The 15,962-nt window shown below is 33.2% G+C and overlaps 1 long non-coding RNA gene across 1 annotated transcript in view; it reads left to right on the forward strand.

Moving 5' to 3' along the window:
* The first annotated feature begins 6,073 nt into the window (after nucleotides 1-6,073).
* The window catches only part of LOC148300555 (uncharacterized), a 134,742-nt gene continuing 124,853 nt past the window's right edge, over nucleotides 6,074-15,962 (forward strand). Inside the window, exons 1-2 of the long non-coding RNA XR_015838930.1 lie at nucleotides 6,074-6,108; nucleotides 7,493-7,634. This is a non-coding gene — a long non-coding RNA (uncharacterized LOC148300555). The remainder of the gene's footprint in view (nucleotides 6,109-7,492; nucleotides 7,635-15,962) is intronic.

The raw sequence follows: 15,962 nt of genomic DNA on the forward strand, positions 1-15,962 counted from the left end.
AATAATAAAAAAATAATCAATTTTGGTTGAAAATTGTATATTTAAATGTCGATTACATCGATTTTTCCCTCCCATCCCTAATTTCCCCCGATTTACCTGTTCCCGCTCCACCGCTCTCGCGTGCAGTGACCATTTCCCCTCTCCCCCCGCCCCTCCCCCCTCCGCCACGACACCCCCAGCACACACACACGTACGTGCAACACAATGTGCACACACACAGACACCCCCACACGCTCGCCGAGTACAAATTTTCCGTCCAAGAAAAGAATTTCTTGAAATGCGATTTTAAATTTCGGATTTAGAAAGACGTTTTTCTATTAAAAGGAGGAAATGGCCGCCGAATAGCGACCGAAATAGTTCACGGAATTTTGTGCGCTACAAAGTTGTTATAGCAAATTTACGTAGAGTTACTTTTGAAGGCTCTGAGACAAAAACCACAAATGTCCAATTTTTTTTTTGTTATTTGTTTGTCCGTGGTGTAAGGGTCAGCGTGTTTAGCTACCGGGCTGGAGGTTCTGGGTTCGATTCCCAGAGGAGTGCGAAATAAACATTAGTGGTTTTACACTCTTATATTTATTTAATATTACTATGGACTGGTGCCTGAAGCGGAGGGCTGATCACCTTTCCTACGTGTGTTAACGATCAAGACAATGTTTCAACGATCTGTGTTTATATGATGCAGCGCCCTATGCACCATTGGGGTGCGTATAAGGGTTTCAATACTTATTTAAGATTTAATACAGTGAACTCCCTATATCGTTGAAATAGGTACCGCATTATCGGAGGGTACGTTATAGGGGGTTAATGTTATAAATTATTGTAACTGATTCTTTAAAAAACAATACAAGAATTCTAATCACTTTCAAAAAGGGTCAAAAACGATAATCATAAAAACTAACTAACTAACTAACCATCACGCCGCTTCCCCGCAGGGGTAGGCAGAGAGAATAGAGTGCCACACCACTCTGTCCTTGCAAACATTCTTCGCCTCTTCCACGTTCATGCATCTCCTCATACATACCCGCCGATTGTTACGACTCCTAACCTGACCACTTTCAAGTATTTGGCATCCCTGATCGCGCCATGTTTTTCTCGGTCTTCCTCTGCTTTTTCTCCCAATAACATTCGCCTCATAAATTTGTTTTACCGTTCTTTCCTCACTCATTCGTTCTACATGTCCAAACCATCTCAACACACCTTTTTTAATTTTATCGATAATGCTTATCTCAGCTTTGCATTCCTTCCTTATTTCACTATTCGCACATCTATCATACATAGTTTTGTCGCACATTCTTCTGAGAGATCGCATTTCGACTGCATCAGTCTACTTTCATCCTTCTTTTGCCAACTCCATGTTTCACTTCCATACATTAGAGTTGGAACCAGGACTCCGTTGTGCATTGCCAGTTTAGCTTCCGCTGATAGGTTTTTATTTGCTATAACTGATTTCAGTGCACCATTCACATTGTTCCCAGCACGATAATCATAAGCCCTGCAAATACCCAGACTTATTATATATACTTTTACTTAGACCATATTTTTCTTCATCTATGTTGAGACGTCAAAACTAAAAGTGGAGAAACCCAGATTAATGGACAAGGATTTATACACACTCAAATATTTTGTGAAGAAAATCTCATAACTAATATGTACGTGTATATTTTATATAGTCAAATGTCTATCATTTCTGTATTCAGTTTATTCCCTAATGAAAGTTCACAGTAAAAGTTAAATAAAAAACTAAATTTAAAGTACGCACTGGTTACAATTGAACCTTGAAGAAAGACATCTGTAAAAAATACTGAAAAAAGGGTTTTCGAGAGTTTAAGAAAGTTTATCATTGTGTAAGGGTTATATGCGTGGTTCAGTACCATACGTGTCTATGTTTGACCCTCATAAACAGAAAAAATGGACAATAGCATGTCTTAAGTGATCGTATTCAATCGGGGCCAACAGGATTTTATAAAAATTAGTGTTACAAATATTGTAATTCCTTCCACGAGTTTCACAGCCTTCAGTAATGAGGGAAAAGACAGAGAAGAAGTAATGAACAAAATATTAAAGATTTTTTAACGAAGAAACATTACATATGAAAGTTTTTGTATTTACATGGCTTAATTCTCTCTTTGTATGGTTAAAAGTGATCATTTTATGTGTAGTGTTAAATTTCCCATTTTCAATGTAATTGAAGATATTTTATTTATTAATAGATTTATATTATCCACTGACACTTCGTGATGGAATTGCATTTTTAATTTATTATTAGATTAAAACCAATATTTTTAGCTTTTCCACTTTTTTATTTGACCAGCGACCGGGTTTCGTCGTTACCGACATCATCAGACTGGTCAGACTCCAGTCTGATGATGTCGGTAACGACGAAACCCGGTCGCTGGTCAAATAAAAAAGTGGAAAAGCTAAAAATATTGGTTTTAATCTAATAATAAATTATTTTATTTATTGTTTCGGCATTAACTTTGTGGTAAGACATGTTACAATGATTAAAGAAAACACTTGTTTTTTACCACTTGAGTTTTATTATAGACTACATGTTTCAGAAGTTAAACTTCCATCATTCAGATCTGTATAATAACTATACAGACCTGAATGATGGAAGTTTAACTTCTGAAACATGTAGTCTATAATAAAACACAAGTGGTAAAAAAACAAGTGTTTTCTTTAATCATTGTAATTGAAGATATACATATTATTTTTTGACATCTCATCAAAGATGAAGAAGAATATGGAAGTCTGGGCATTTACGGGGCTTACGACCGTCATAGGCTGGTTTAAGTGATCACTTTACACACGTGTAACATTCACCAATTCTACTCATTATTGACAACCACACTACTCAAATTCTTGGAAGTTCTATATATATGAAATTTCTAAATTGTTTCATATATATATAGAACTTCCAAGAATTTGAGTAGTTTGGTTGTCAATAATGGGTAGAATTGGTGAATGTTACACGTGTGTAAAGTGATCACTTAAACCAGCCTATGACGGTCGTAAGCCCCGTAAATGCCCAGACTTCCATATTCTTCTTCATCTGTGATGAGATGTCAAAAAATAATATGAAAATAACTCCTGTAATTGGAGATAATCCAGATTTTGTGAACAAGTATTTGGACACACTCAAAATGTTGAAGATATACATATTTTGATTTTGTACACTATTCGTAGGACTCGATTAGAACATTTCATATTTTCACCTGGCATTGATAACATCTGTAGTTCTCAAAACTAGCCGTATTTAACAAGAGTTTTATATATTAACCTTTTTAAGACGTTGGTAAAAAAATGTACGTAGTTTTATACTAAATGGTTTTATATATTTTCAATATTCTTCATATTTAAATCATTTTTGCTTATTTATTTTTTTACAAAAATGTTAATAAAATTAGTATATAACCACTCACCGAGATTTTTACGTCTACCGGTTTCGAGACGTACCCGTCTCTTCGTCAGGACAATCACTAATACAGCACGCAAACAATACTACCCTTCACCACCATAGCACCATTTACACACTCAAAACTACACAAAATGTCTAACACATGTGATTTTTGGTCGACCCGAAGACCAACATGCACTATAGTTTTCAATACAGACATGCGTTACGAGCCGAGGTTAAACGTGCAAACGTGTAAATGGTTTTAAGTTATAGAAACCAGGGTTATATTTCCTATTTTTTAAATCTCTATCCACTCCTAGTGTTGCATAGGGCATCGCGTTGGATCTATAATGCAAATTATTTATGAATAATAGCATAAAGAGATACAGATATTTAGATATTAGGTGCATAGATGTAAGTGAAAGAACTCAGAGTGAAGGATATTACTGTTTTATAGAAATGGCAGTGGAGAAGGAAAAGTACGGGAAAAAGATAATAGCAGCAATGTCTAAGGCACTCGGGGTTGCTTACCGTACTTATACATGCTTAAACAGAGTAATATGTATGAGTCCCGTGAGGATAAAGTAACTTTCAATACATAAATAGTGGTATTTACTAAGCAAAAATTATAATATTTATTGTTTCGGCATTCACTTTGTGGTAAGACATAATGAAATTATAAATGAAAAAATTATTTTTTACCACTTGAGTTTTATTTATTTTAACGACTTGTTTCAAAGACGGAAGCAACTGTAGCTTCCAAAAATAAATATATCTCAAGCAGTAAAAATCTAGTGTTTTCATTTACAAGTAAAACTTAAATTAAAAATGGATAGATTTTACAACAAAGTGACTGCCGAATCAATTAATGAATTTTTTAATCTCTTTAAATATACATATTTTTAAATGTGAGTTATATTTCTGTAGCGCCGATACACACATGAAACGTTAAGGGAGCATTTTGCTGAAAAAAAAATATCAAGAAGAAGTCACGTGGAATAAAACATTATAGGAGAAGGCTTCGCCGTCAAAATGAGACATTTCGCTTGTGAACAAAGAAAGTTGGCAAAGCCTTCCGATCGAGCTAATCCGTTGCTAGTTGTCGTAAATATATGCTCGTTTGTTGTATCGGGGACAACGTTTCAGCACATTTTATTTTTTACAACATTTTAAGTGGGTTTAAATGTCGTTTCACAAATCTGGGTTTACTCCATTTAGGATTAATTTTCTTTCACATCTCAACATAGATGAAGAAGAGTATCGAAATCTGGGTATTCACAGGGCTTATAACATACAGTATAAGGAATGATATTTTTTAATAAACTAAGATTTTCTTAAAATACGAACCCTCCGATTTATATTATTTTATAATTGAAGTAAACATTTGATTTTACTATTATGGCAATAATCAAAGTTCAAATGTAATTTTTGACATTATATAAACTAATAGTTAAACACTTTAAACGCCATGGCCCCCCATGGCGTTTAAAGTGTCACCACCGGTGACCTCAATCAAGAGATATATTTTTAAAAAAATAATAACCATGGACCCATCGTCAAATCAAAACAATCTAAATATATTATTAAAATACGTAAATTACCAAAAAGTTTTTTTTTGTGAATTTCAAAATTTTAGTGTTGGCGGTTTACGTGTGTTTCTTCCAAATTAGTTTGTGCATGGTTTTTTTTTTTACAAAAATTTTAATAATATAAGTATATAACCACTCACCTAGATTTTCATGTCTACCGGTTTCGAGACGTAACCGTCTCTTCGTCAGGATAATCAGTACCACAGCATCCTGACCTGTCCTGACGAAGAGACGGGTACGTCTCGAAACCGGTGGACATAAAAATCTCGGTGAGTGGTTATATGCTAATATTATTAACATTTTTGTAAAAAAAATAAGTAAAAATGACTAACCACAAAGTAAATGCTTTAATATGGATAATATTGAGAATATTTCATATTACATTTCATTTAATTTTACCACTTATAACACAACTCGGTTGAAGCAATGGATAGACATTGTTTTATATTTAAGAATATTTAAAACAATACGTACTTTTTGCATGTGCCTTAAAAATTATTGCAAAATTTTACAAGAATTTGTGTATTTTTAAAAATAAAATTATGTTTTCATAAATCTATTCGAGAAGAACGAAGAGACACAGTTCATTGACTTTCATATCGCTCACTCCTTTCAAGAACGCCATAAAGCAAAAAACTTGATTTTTCAGGAGAACGTTTTTGATGTTTAAAAATATAATAAAATGTATTAAAAATAAATATCAAGCCACTTATTGAACTTTTTACTGTGCAACAGATATTTTTGGGTAAAACCTGAAGGTTTTTTCTCCATTTGAAAAATATTTGGTATATTTAAAAAAATAATTAAACAATACCTTTTCTTCAAAACTTGAATTCTGCCCTGTAGCGGGTAAATATTTAAAAAGTTAAAAATATTCCGCTTTTGCTGGGATATAGTACATTTTCTAAGCATTCCAAAAATATGCACCACTGAAAATGGACGATTTTTGATTTATGACGTTCTTGGTAGGATTGAGCGATATGTTTACAATATTTTCCCCACCACACGTAACTGCTTTAAAATAGTATATAAAGGGTGGAGTACCAATTATAATTTTTAAAGTAATACGTCGCGCTGTTTGTCCTTTAAGTTTTCAGTACTGAGTATTATTTGATCGGTTTGGTGACGTGTTTTCTTTTTGTTTTTACTCAATACTGATAAGAAGTCAAACATCGTGCTTCGGCTCAATTTATTGGCGTCGCTTTGCCTTTCTCGCCCTGATAATTTTGTAATTTTCGATAATAAATAATTATTTCCCATTGCGCGTTTCCGTCTTCCTCATCATCAGTGTTCCAGTATGTGTCAATATTCGAATTCAACTCAAATAAAAAGGTCTAGTTATGCGTAAAGTGACTGATGGGGACAGACTAACTTTTGTTTCGTTTTTAAGTTTTCAATTTAATTTAATTTGTATTGGCAATTATGAAATAATGCATCTCCATTTCATAATAATTTGCAACCTACATATGTAGATATTTCTCGCTTGGTGAAGACGCTTCACAATTATGTATCTCAGTTATGAAATACATCTTAATACGATAGTTGAGTTCGGTGAACTTTGTTGCGGTGCATTAAATTCGGTGTCGGTTTTTGATATTATTATTCATATTGATTTTAATTAATATATTACTCTTTTCATTGATTTATTCGGCAGTTGCTTTGTGCGATACGGTGCTTGAAAATCATGCGTAAAGCAACGAAACACGTCAGCTGTCCAAACTCAAAACACAGTAAGGGACATTTTTTGTAAAACGTTTTTTTTGCATTTTTGGACTAAGTAGAATCTACTTAGTCCAAAAATGCAAAAAAAAACGTACTACAAAAATAATGTCCCTTACTGTGTTTTACGTTTGGAAAGCTGACGTGTCACAATAGATTTAAAGATATAGTAGCATTTACTAAGTAAAACTTAAATTAATAATATATTACTCTTTAGTGCATATTTTTATACTGGCAGTGAGTAAAAGCAAACAATGTGTTGGGTTGTGGTCCTATGGTTAGTGTCGCGGACTCTTGAGCCTGGGTTCGAACCCACTAGAGTGGGTTCGAACCAAATTTAATTATTAAATTATCACAAAATTATTATTCAATTTAATTTTGTGATAATTGTTACGCCTTATTACGTCATACTTTTAAAAAATGTCATGACAAGTCGAAACAATTGATTCAAGTTTTTATTTTATGTTTATTAATATATTAATACCGTAAAAAATCTTAAGCTATTGGTAGTAGACTGCAATTTGATACCTATTTTTAATAATGAGCCGATAAGGCTCACATATAGTATGAAATTCAAGTATTTTTGTAAAACATAAAAATACGAATATTTCTCTTTATAAAATATCCAAAAAATATTTTTCTTATTACATTAATTGCTTTATAAAGTATAACCCTAGATTACGGGATATTCGTATAATTTACGACGGCCATCCAATATGTGGGGGAAAATGCTATTTCAATAAGTTGTTCAATATTTTTTGTGACACGTTTTAAGTGCATAGAAAAGATACCAAAGTCTTTGTTGAAGTGATATTGTTATAATTTTGGATAAAGTAAGAACTCAACTAGTGTTTTATTCTTAAATAAGTGAAAGTGATGTGTCATTGTGAGTTTGGAAGAAGAAAGAAAGAAGAAACTGGAACATAAAGGTAGGCGTTTAATTTTTAGAACTCCCTTTAATGTATATATTATTTATTTATTGATTATACGAAATTATATTTTATACTTAAAAAACATAAAAATCGAATTTTGTGAAAATTACGCCTTATTACGACATTCGTTTAAAAATGTCATGACAAGTCGAAATCATTGTTTCAAGTTTTTATTTTATTAATATTTTTAAACCATAAAGAAGATCTTTAACCATTGGTTTCCAAACTCTTTTAGCCCACTTAACCCTTTTCATAGTCAAAACATTCCAACAGTCCCCCTGGGTAAAAAACTAAATTATTGCATTATTAATGAAAAATTACGAAATTCATTTTGATACCTTGAATGGCAGGTAAGTGTAAAAATAAAATATAAATGAAATATTTTATTGAAAAATTATTTTCTGCCCGTTCGGAGTCTTATTTTAAATAAAAAATAATATGATGACTGAGTAAAATGGAAAATTTCTACCGTTGACGCAATTTATTTTAAAATTAGTTAATAACTTTTAATTTTCATTTGTTATAACTTCCATATTAATAAAAATATGACTTTTTTATTTAACCTTGTACGGACGTCATTAAGGAACCCAAAATTTATTTTAATTTATCACGTAAACATTAAACTAAAATTAACATATACTTAATTGAAATAAGAAAGGAATGCAAGCTGAGATAAGCATTATCGATAAAATTAAGAAAGGTATGTTGAGATGGTTTGGATATGTAGAACGAATGAGTGAAGAAAGAACGGTTAAACAAATTTATGAGGCGAATGTTAGTGAGAAAAGAAGCAGAGGAAGACGGAGAAAAACATGGCACGATCAGGTATGCCAAATACTTGAAAGTGGTCAGGTTAGGAGTCGTAACAATCGGCGGGTATGTATGAGGAGATGCATGAACGTGGAAGAGGCGAAGAATATTTGCAAGGACAGAGTGTGGCGCTCTAATCTCTCTGCCTACCCCTGCGGGGAAGCGGCGTGATGGTTAGTTAGTTTTTTTTTTTAATTGAGTGCAATACATTGGTGATATTGTGAAATTTAAAGAAGAAGAAAAACTGGAACTTAAAGGTATATATGTATTTATTTATAAATATGTACACCTTCATGATCCAGTTTTTTTTTCAAACATAGAGGTAGTCTATGAAAAAAATATATAACGATAAAGACGATCCCTTAAACGAATGTGCGGAAAATCAGATTTTTTTATTGATTATTTGATGGCACAACGTGATGCAATAGTTACGCAATAAATGTAATATCATTATGTCACCGATTCTCTGCAAGGGTAGGCAGAGAGAATGGACCACCACACTCTTCTGTGCCCGCAAACACTCCTCGTTTCCTTCACATCCACATATCTAGTCGTACATTCCCTCCGATTACCCAGACTTTTGACACTGCCAGATTTTAGGTTCTGATTGATCTGATCATGCCAAGTTTTCTTCAGTCGTCCTCGTTCTGTTTTCCCGCTCACATTCGCCACATGTATTTTCTTAGTCTTTCTCTCGCTATCCATTCGCTCCACATGTCCATACCACTGTAAAGAACTCTTCCTAATCTTTTAAATTATTTTTTGTTCAGCCTTACATTCCTTTCTTATATCTTCGTTTTTAATTCTGTCATACAATGATTTTCCACACATTCGTCTGAGGGAGCGCATTTCAACAGCATTCACTGTGCTTTCATAAAATGCAAACTCTTTAAATTTGTAAGCAATAATTTGAAACGCATTTACTAAACCAGTTATTTCATAATCAGTTGTCACCTGTTGTATTTAATTATAATATTATTGTTCGATGTATTAAATGAGAAGAATTTAAATGTTTTTTTATAAGATCGGGTCAGGGTAAATAAACGGAAATAAATATATGATTTTATTTGTCCGCCTACATAGCGTAGTGGTCAGCGTATTCGGCTACCATGCTTGCGATCCTGGATTCGATTCCCAGGGGGGTCAATTAAATATAGGATATTTTTCACTGTAATATTTACTAATCAACTTTTCTTCATATATTAAACGATCAAGATAACGCTATTTATTTATAAATGATGCAGTACCTTATTCACCATTGTGTGCGGATGAGAGTTATAAGAACCCAATGGTTCATAAGGCACTGTATATAAAGACAGTTTTATCTTGATAGTAAGCACATGAAGGAAAGGTGATCAGCCTTAATTATATGCGCTTCAGGGACCAGTCCAGAGTAATATTAAATAAATATTAGAGTGTAAAATCACTAAAAAAAATTCTCACCCCCCTGGGAATCGAACCTAGGACCTCCAGCACGGTAGCTTAACACGCTGACCATTACACCACGGAGGCCGATAAATTACCCAACAGTAATCAATTTTATTTTAACAAATAATTTATAAAGGTACATACTTGATTGGCGTGAATGCTGTTAATTGTCTCCTTCTTGTGTGCCATGGTCCTCCTTGCTGAGGGTCGAGACCATCCTGTCTTCTTCTTCTTAAAACACTATGTGGTTGTCTTCCACCTTTACTGATACTTCACAATCCACATCACCCAACCACTGATGAACTCGTAGCGCCTTGATTCAGTCAATCTATCGAGCAGTTGATTTTCGCCTACGATCTTACAACCCCTACCATCACTATTTGCCCACACTAGATCCCTCCTGTTCCCAACACAGATTCAAATAAAACATATTTAATTAGCTAGAAGAAACAAAAATCCACTAAATTATCTATAAACCTTGTACATAATAAGCATGGTAAATAATAAATGTAATTCCCATCTAAAAAAACCATCACTATTAACGTTAAAAGTCTGTCACTGTTTCTTCTGCAAATATGTCCGAAAAACTGAAAAACTCATATCAAACACAGAAGAAAATCTGACACCTATATTTATCTCTTTAACGAAAATGTTTGTTCTTCTTATACCTTATATATTTGTAGTTCACAAAACTTGGAGCATACGTCGTCAACACCATATCTCGAAAGCATCAAATCTTTGCTTCTCACGTGGTTTTAAACTTACATATAGTCCATGATTCATTTCCATATATGAATATAGGAAAAAAACAGTGTCCTCACACGTCGAGTGATAATTTAATAAGCTTTGCTTAAAAAAATATGCGTATAAGTTAAGAATATAAATATAAATATTACGTAGAAATCGACCACATTTTGAAGGCATTAAATGATTGTTTCTCACTGGATTTTAAATTTCAAGTCCATGATTCTGCCCCATATAGGGATACAGGGAAAAATAGTTCACTCACTTATCGAATTATATTTTAATATTATTTGATACGAAAATATGCGTTTTAAATATAAACTTAAATACTGCGTAGAAATTGTGACAATAATAATGACGCACTTTCAAGCATTGGCGCTTGCATTATTTAATAGAAAATCACTTGAAAACGAAACAACATGTACGAAATTTAAGAGTAACATATTTTAGAATACGAGAAACTCACTATTTTTTTTACACAATATAAATACAGATCTGTATCGACAGATTCGATTGATTTTAAGTAAACAGGTCCGAACTAGACCGCTCTAAATGCGGGCCCACCGAAAACTGAGGAACAGTGAAGCTTATAAAGAAAATTTTCGAAATCACGTAGGCACCTATGTACAACAATAACAAATTCAGCCGGATACTTTTTTTTATTATTGTATTATAAGGTTTTTTTGCATTTAACAATATCGCGTTGTGGTCCCGTGGCTAGTGTCGCGGACTCTTGAGTCATAGTTTCTCGGTTCGAACCCTCTCTATTACAATTTTATACCTGATTTTAATAACGAGCTGCTTAGGCTCACAGAAATATTATGCAGTTGAAGTATTTTTGTAAATAATAAAAACACAAATATTTTTTTTTTTAATAAAAAAAAAAACAAACTAACCATCACGCTGTTTCCATGCACGGGTAGGCAGAGAGAATATAAAGCCACACCAATCTGTTTTTGCACACAATCTTCGCCTGTTCCACATTCATACATCTGTTCATACATACACGCCGATCATTCTGGCCCCTGACTTGACCACCTTTAATTATATAAAATACGATAATGCCAAATTTTTCTCTGTCTTCCTCTGCTTCGATTACCAACTTTATTGGCCTTATAAATTTATTTACCTTTTCTTTTTTTACTCATTCGATTTACATGTCTAAATTATTTTGATACACATAATAAAATATACCCTTAAGGTATGACGTGTATTGATTTATTTTTGCATACATAATAACGAATAAAAATTAAAATAATGTGCCCTCGCTGAGTTATCCCGTGCCGAGGACACAATATACAAATTTATTTATAAAATTATGTTAGACAATGGTTTGTGCAATCAAATACGACACGACTGAATAATCCATATATGAATATAACTTTCATATACAACATTTTGAGTGTGTCCAAATACTTGTTCGCAAAATCTGGATTATCTCCAATTACAGGAGTTATTTTCATATTATTTTTTGACATATCATCAAAGATGAAGAAGAATATGGAAGTCTGGGCATTTACGGGGCTGACGACCGTCATAAGTAGGTTTAAGTGATCACTTTTGTTTAAACTTAGAAAGAAACAGATGTCGTGTAAAATGTTTACTCTGAGAAGTAATTATATTTCGTCACTTGTTAAAGAAAATTTTATTTACAGCTTTAAAAAAAATTATAATAATTTATATTATTTTTTGATCAAAAGAGGTATGTCTTAGATTTTGTGTTATGGATCTTGTAGTTCTATGTACGTTACCGTAAAGTGTAAATTGTGATTTGTGGTTATACTTTTTTTGTATTTTAAATCTCAATAAAGACTTTGTAAGAAAAAGATCGATAATAAAGACATGTTGATTGTGAAAATTGAAATTTAAAAAAAATGAGTAGATGATTTCACCATAGTGGTAAGCACTCTACTGCCATGCTGGAGGTCCCGGGTTCGATTCCCAATGGGTTCCAAATAAATATTATTAATTTTTCAAATATTTATTTAATATGACCCTGGACTGGTACCAGCAGCGGAAGGCTGATGAACCTTTCCTTCGTGTATTTAATGATCAAGATGACAGTGTTTTATCCGATGCAACACTGCCCTATGCACCATCGTGTGCGGATAAGGGTAAGAAGAAGAACATTCACCATTGTAACCTTGTTTGACAACCACACTACTCAAATTTAATGGTCATACAATAAAGTCATACATAAATGATCAATCTCACGACGTTCCATGATTAAGTTAATTACAGCCATCTATAATTGGATTAAGGAAGCTTTTATTTAGCGAAGACTCTTTTTATTTGTGTACAAGATTCAAACCCAAATTATTTAACATACTGAGAAACTTATTTTACATATTTTACACACTCAATGTGGAGCGAATGGATAGCGAGAGAATGGCTAAGAAAATATATGTGGCGAATGTGAGTGGGAAAACAGAACGAGGACAACTGAAAACGACTTGGCACGATCAGATCAATCAGAACCTAAAATCTGGTGGTGTCGAAAGTCTGCGTAATTGGAGGGCGTGTATGACTAGATGTATGGATGTGAAGGAGGCGAGGAGTGTATGACAGGACAGAAAAGTGTGGCGTTCCATCCTTTCTGCCTACCCATGCGGGGAAGCAGCGTGATGGTAATAGTAGTAGTAGTATACACTCAAAATTTTGTGAATAAAATAAGATACAAAAATCATGTTCACGGGTTGCCGAGTATGAAAAAAAATCGGTTTGGATCTTGGATGTATACATATAAAACTTATAAAAGTGACTCTGCTAAATAAAAACTTTACTCATCCGACCATAGATGGCTTCAATGATAAAACGCTGATTTTGATACAAGTATTCAGACACACTCAAAATGTTGTGGATTGCTAGTACACAATTAAAACTATGGCTATAAAATATATTTTAAAAAAAACTAACCAACCATCACGACGCTTCCCTGCAGGGGTAGGCAGCGAGAATCGAACGCTACACCACTCTGTCTTTTCAAACATTCTTCGCCTCTACATTCACGCATCTCCTCATACATACCCGACGATTATAACGACTCCTGACCCGGCCGCTTTCAAGTATTTGACATACCTGATTGTGCCAAGTTTTTTTCGGTCTTCCTCTGCTTCTTTTTCCAACTACATTCGTCTCATAAATTTGTTTAACCGTTCTTTCCTCACTCATACGTTCCACGTGTCCAAACCATCACAACACACCTTTCTTAATTTTATCGATAATGCTTATCTCAGCCTTGTATTTTATCCTTACATCTATCATACATCGTTTTGTCGCACATTCATCTGAGAAATCGCATTTTGACTGCATTTAGTCTACTTTATCCTTCTTTTGCCAACTCCATGCTTCACTTCCATACATTGTTTTACTGTAATTAGAATATTACCAAGTAAAAATAATTTTTAAATGGATCGGTATTATCACATAGTGACTGGCGAATCAATTAATAAAATTATTTGGTAAATTCATCAACGTAACGACACATTGATTGCATTTAAAAAAATAAAATAAAACCCTTATCCGCTCCCCAATGGTGCATAGGGCACTGAGTCATATAAACGCAGTGTTATCTTGATCGTTTACACATGAAGGAAAGGTGATTAGCCCACCGCTTCAGGTACCAGTCCAGGGTAATATTGAATAAATACTACAGTGAAAAAATCACTAATATTTATTTGACCCCCCTGGAAATCGAACCCGGGACCTCCAGAACGGTAGCCGAGCGTGCTGACCATTACACTACGGAGACGGGCAAAACAATAATTTTTATATTTGTATTCTACAATTCTGTATGACGATTAATTTTATTTTTAACAGAAAACAGTCGAGAAACGTGTCGTTGTTGCGTCACATGTTGTTGATCTGTCATTGCGCCATCAATTTCGCGTGCGTTTGACATTTTCAGAGAGCGAAATGATATTTTCATCTTAAATTTATCCGGAACCGAAAAAAGGTAAAAAAAAAACTATTTTTCCTGTATAACTGACGTTTAAACGAACGGTGCAGAAGTGCAGAAATTTTAGAATTAATACTTTGTTTTAAAATCATTGCAAATCTTTTAATATGAAACTTAATTAAAATATCTACCGGTTTCGAAGCTAATCGCTTCTTTTTAAATATTTCTTACTCCTTCATAATTTATCCAATATAGGTCAAAAATTTAAGAGTTGATACAATTTTAATCTGTATTATTTTTAAACCCCGTATCGCCCACTCCTGTCAAGAACGTCATAAATCAAAAATCGACAATTTTCAGTTGTGCATGTTTTCAAAATGTCCAGAAAATGTACTTTATCCCAGCAAAAGCGGCATATTTTTAACTTAATATTTACCCGCTACAGGGCAGAAAGTGTTGTTTCTGCATTTTAAAGAAAAGGTATTGTTTAATTATTTTTTTAAATATACTAAATATTTTTCAAATGGAGAAAAAACCATTAGGTTTTACCTAAAAAGATCTGTTGTACAGTAAAAAGTTCAATAAGTGGCTGGATATTTATTTTTAACACATCAAAGATGAAGAAGAATACGGAAGTTTGGGTATTTACAGGGCTGACGACCGTCATAGGCTAGTTTAAGTGATTACTTTACACACGTGTAACATTCACCGAATCTACCCATTATTGACAACCACACTACTCAAATTCTTGGAAGTTCTATATATATATATATATATATATATATATATATATATATATATATATATATATATATATATATATATATATATATATATATATATATATTTTTTGTCTAGCCTCACACCAGTCTTATGATGCCGGTTACGACGAAACCTGGTTGCTGGTCTAATAAAATTCATGTGTAAAAAATTAAATAGTTGTATTTTTATTAAATTATATTTTGAATATTAAAAACAAACTTAGTAGACCTTAAAAATCAGTGTTTGATTTTAATATTTAATCCATTTAAGTATAACCATATCTTTAATTTACCCAACAGCTAAGCATGCATCATTATAAATAAATGTTTGAACACACTCTTTGACCGTGGACGCCCAACGCCATACATAATTTACGAGTATATTATTTTCTCTTTGATAAAGCGGGTTATTTCAACAATGTCCTCCAAATCACCTGTCATACTGTAATGTGTAGCGTAATAGAAGTGCGGACTCCCTGTGGGGGGAGGGTGGCCTGTAGGTGGGTGTGGGGGGAGGGGTGGCCTTAGGAGGCTACAAGGGTTATGTGTTGTAGGCCGGGAGGGTGGAAAAAATGGGGAAAACGTCTTTGGAAGGGTGACCATGTTAATCCTATTTTGTTTCTATTTGATTTTTTTTACGATACACTATTTATATGTACTTATTTATTTTTTTTACAAAAATGT

The sequence above is a fragment of the Brachycentrus maculatus genome, unplaced genomic scaffold (genome assembly GCF_059751285.1).
Source record: "Brachycentrus maculatus isolate JH-2025_06_01 unplaced genomic scaffold, ASM5975128v1 h1tg000693l, whole genome shotgun sequence".
NCBI classification, from domain to species: Eukaryota; Metazoa; Arthropoda; class Insecta; order Trichoptera; family Brachycentridae; genus Brachycentrus; species Brachycentrus maculatus.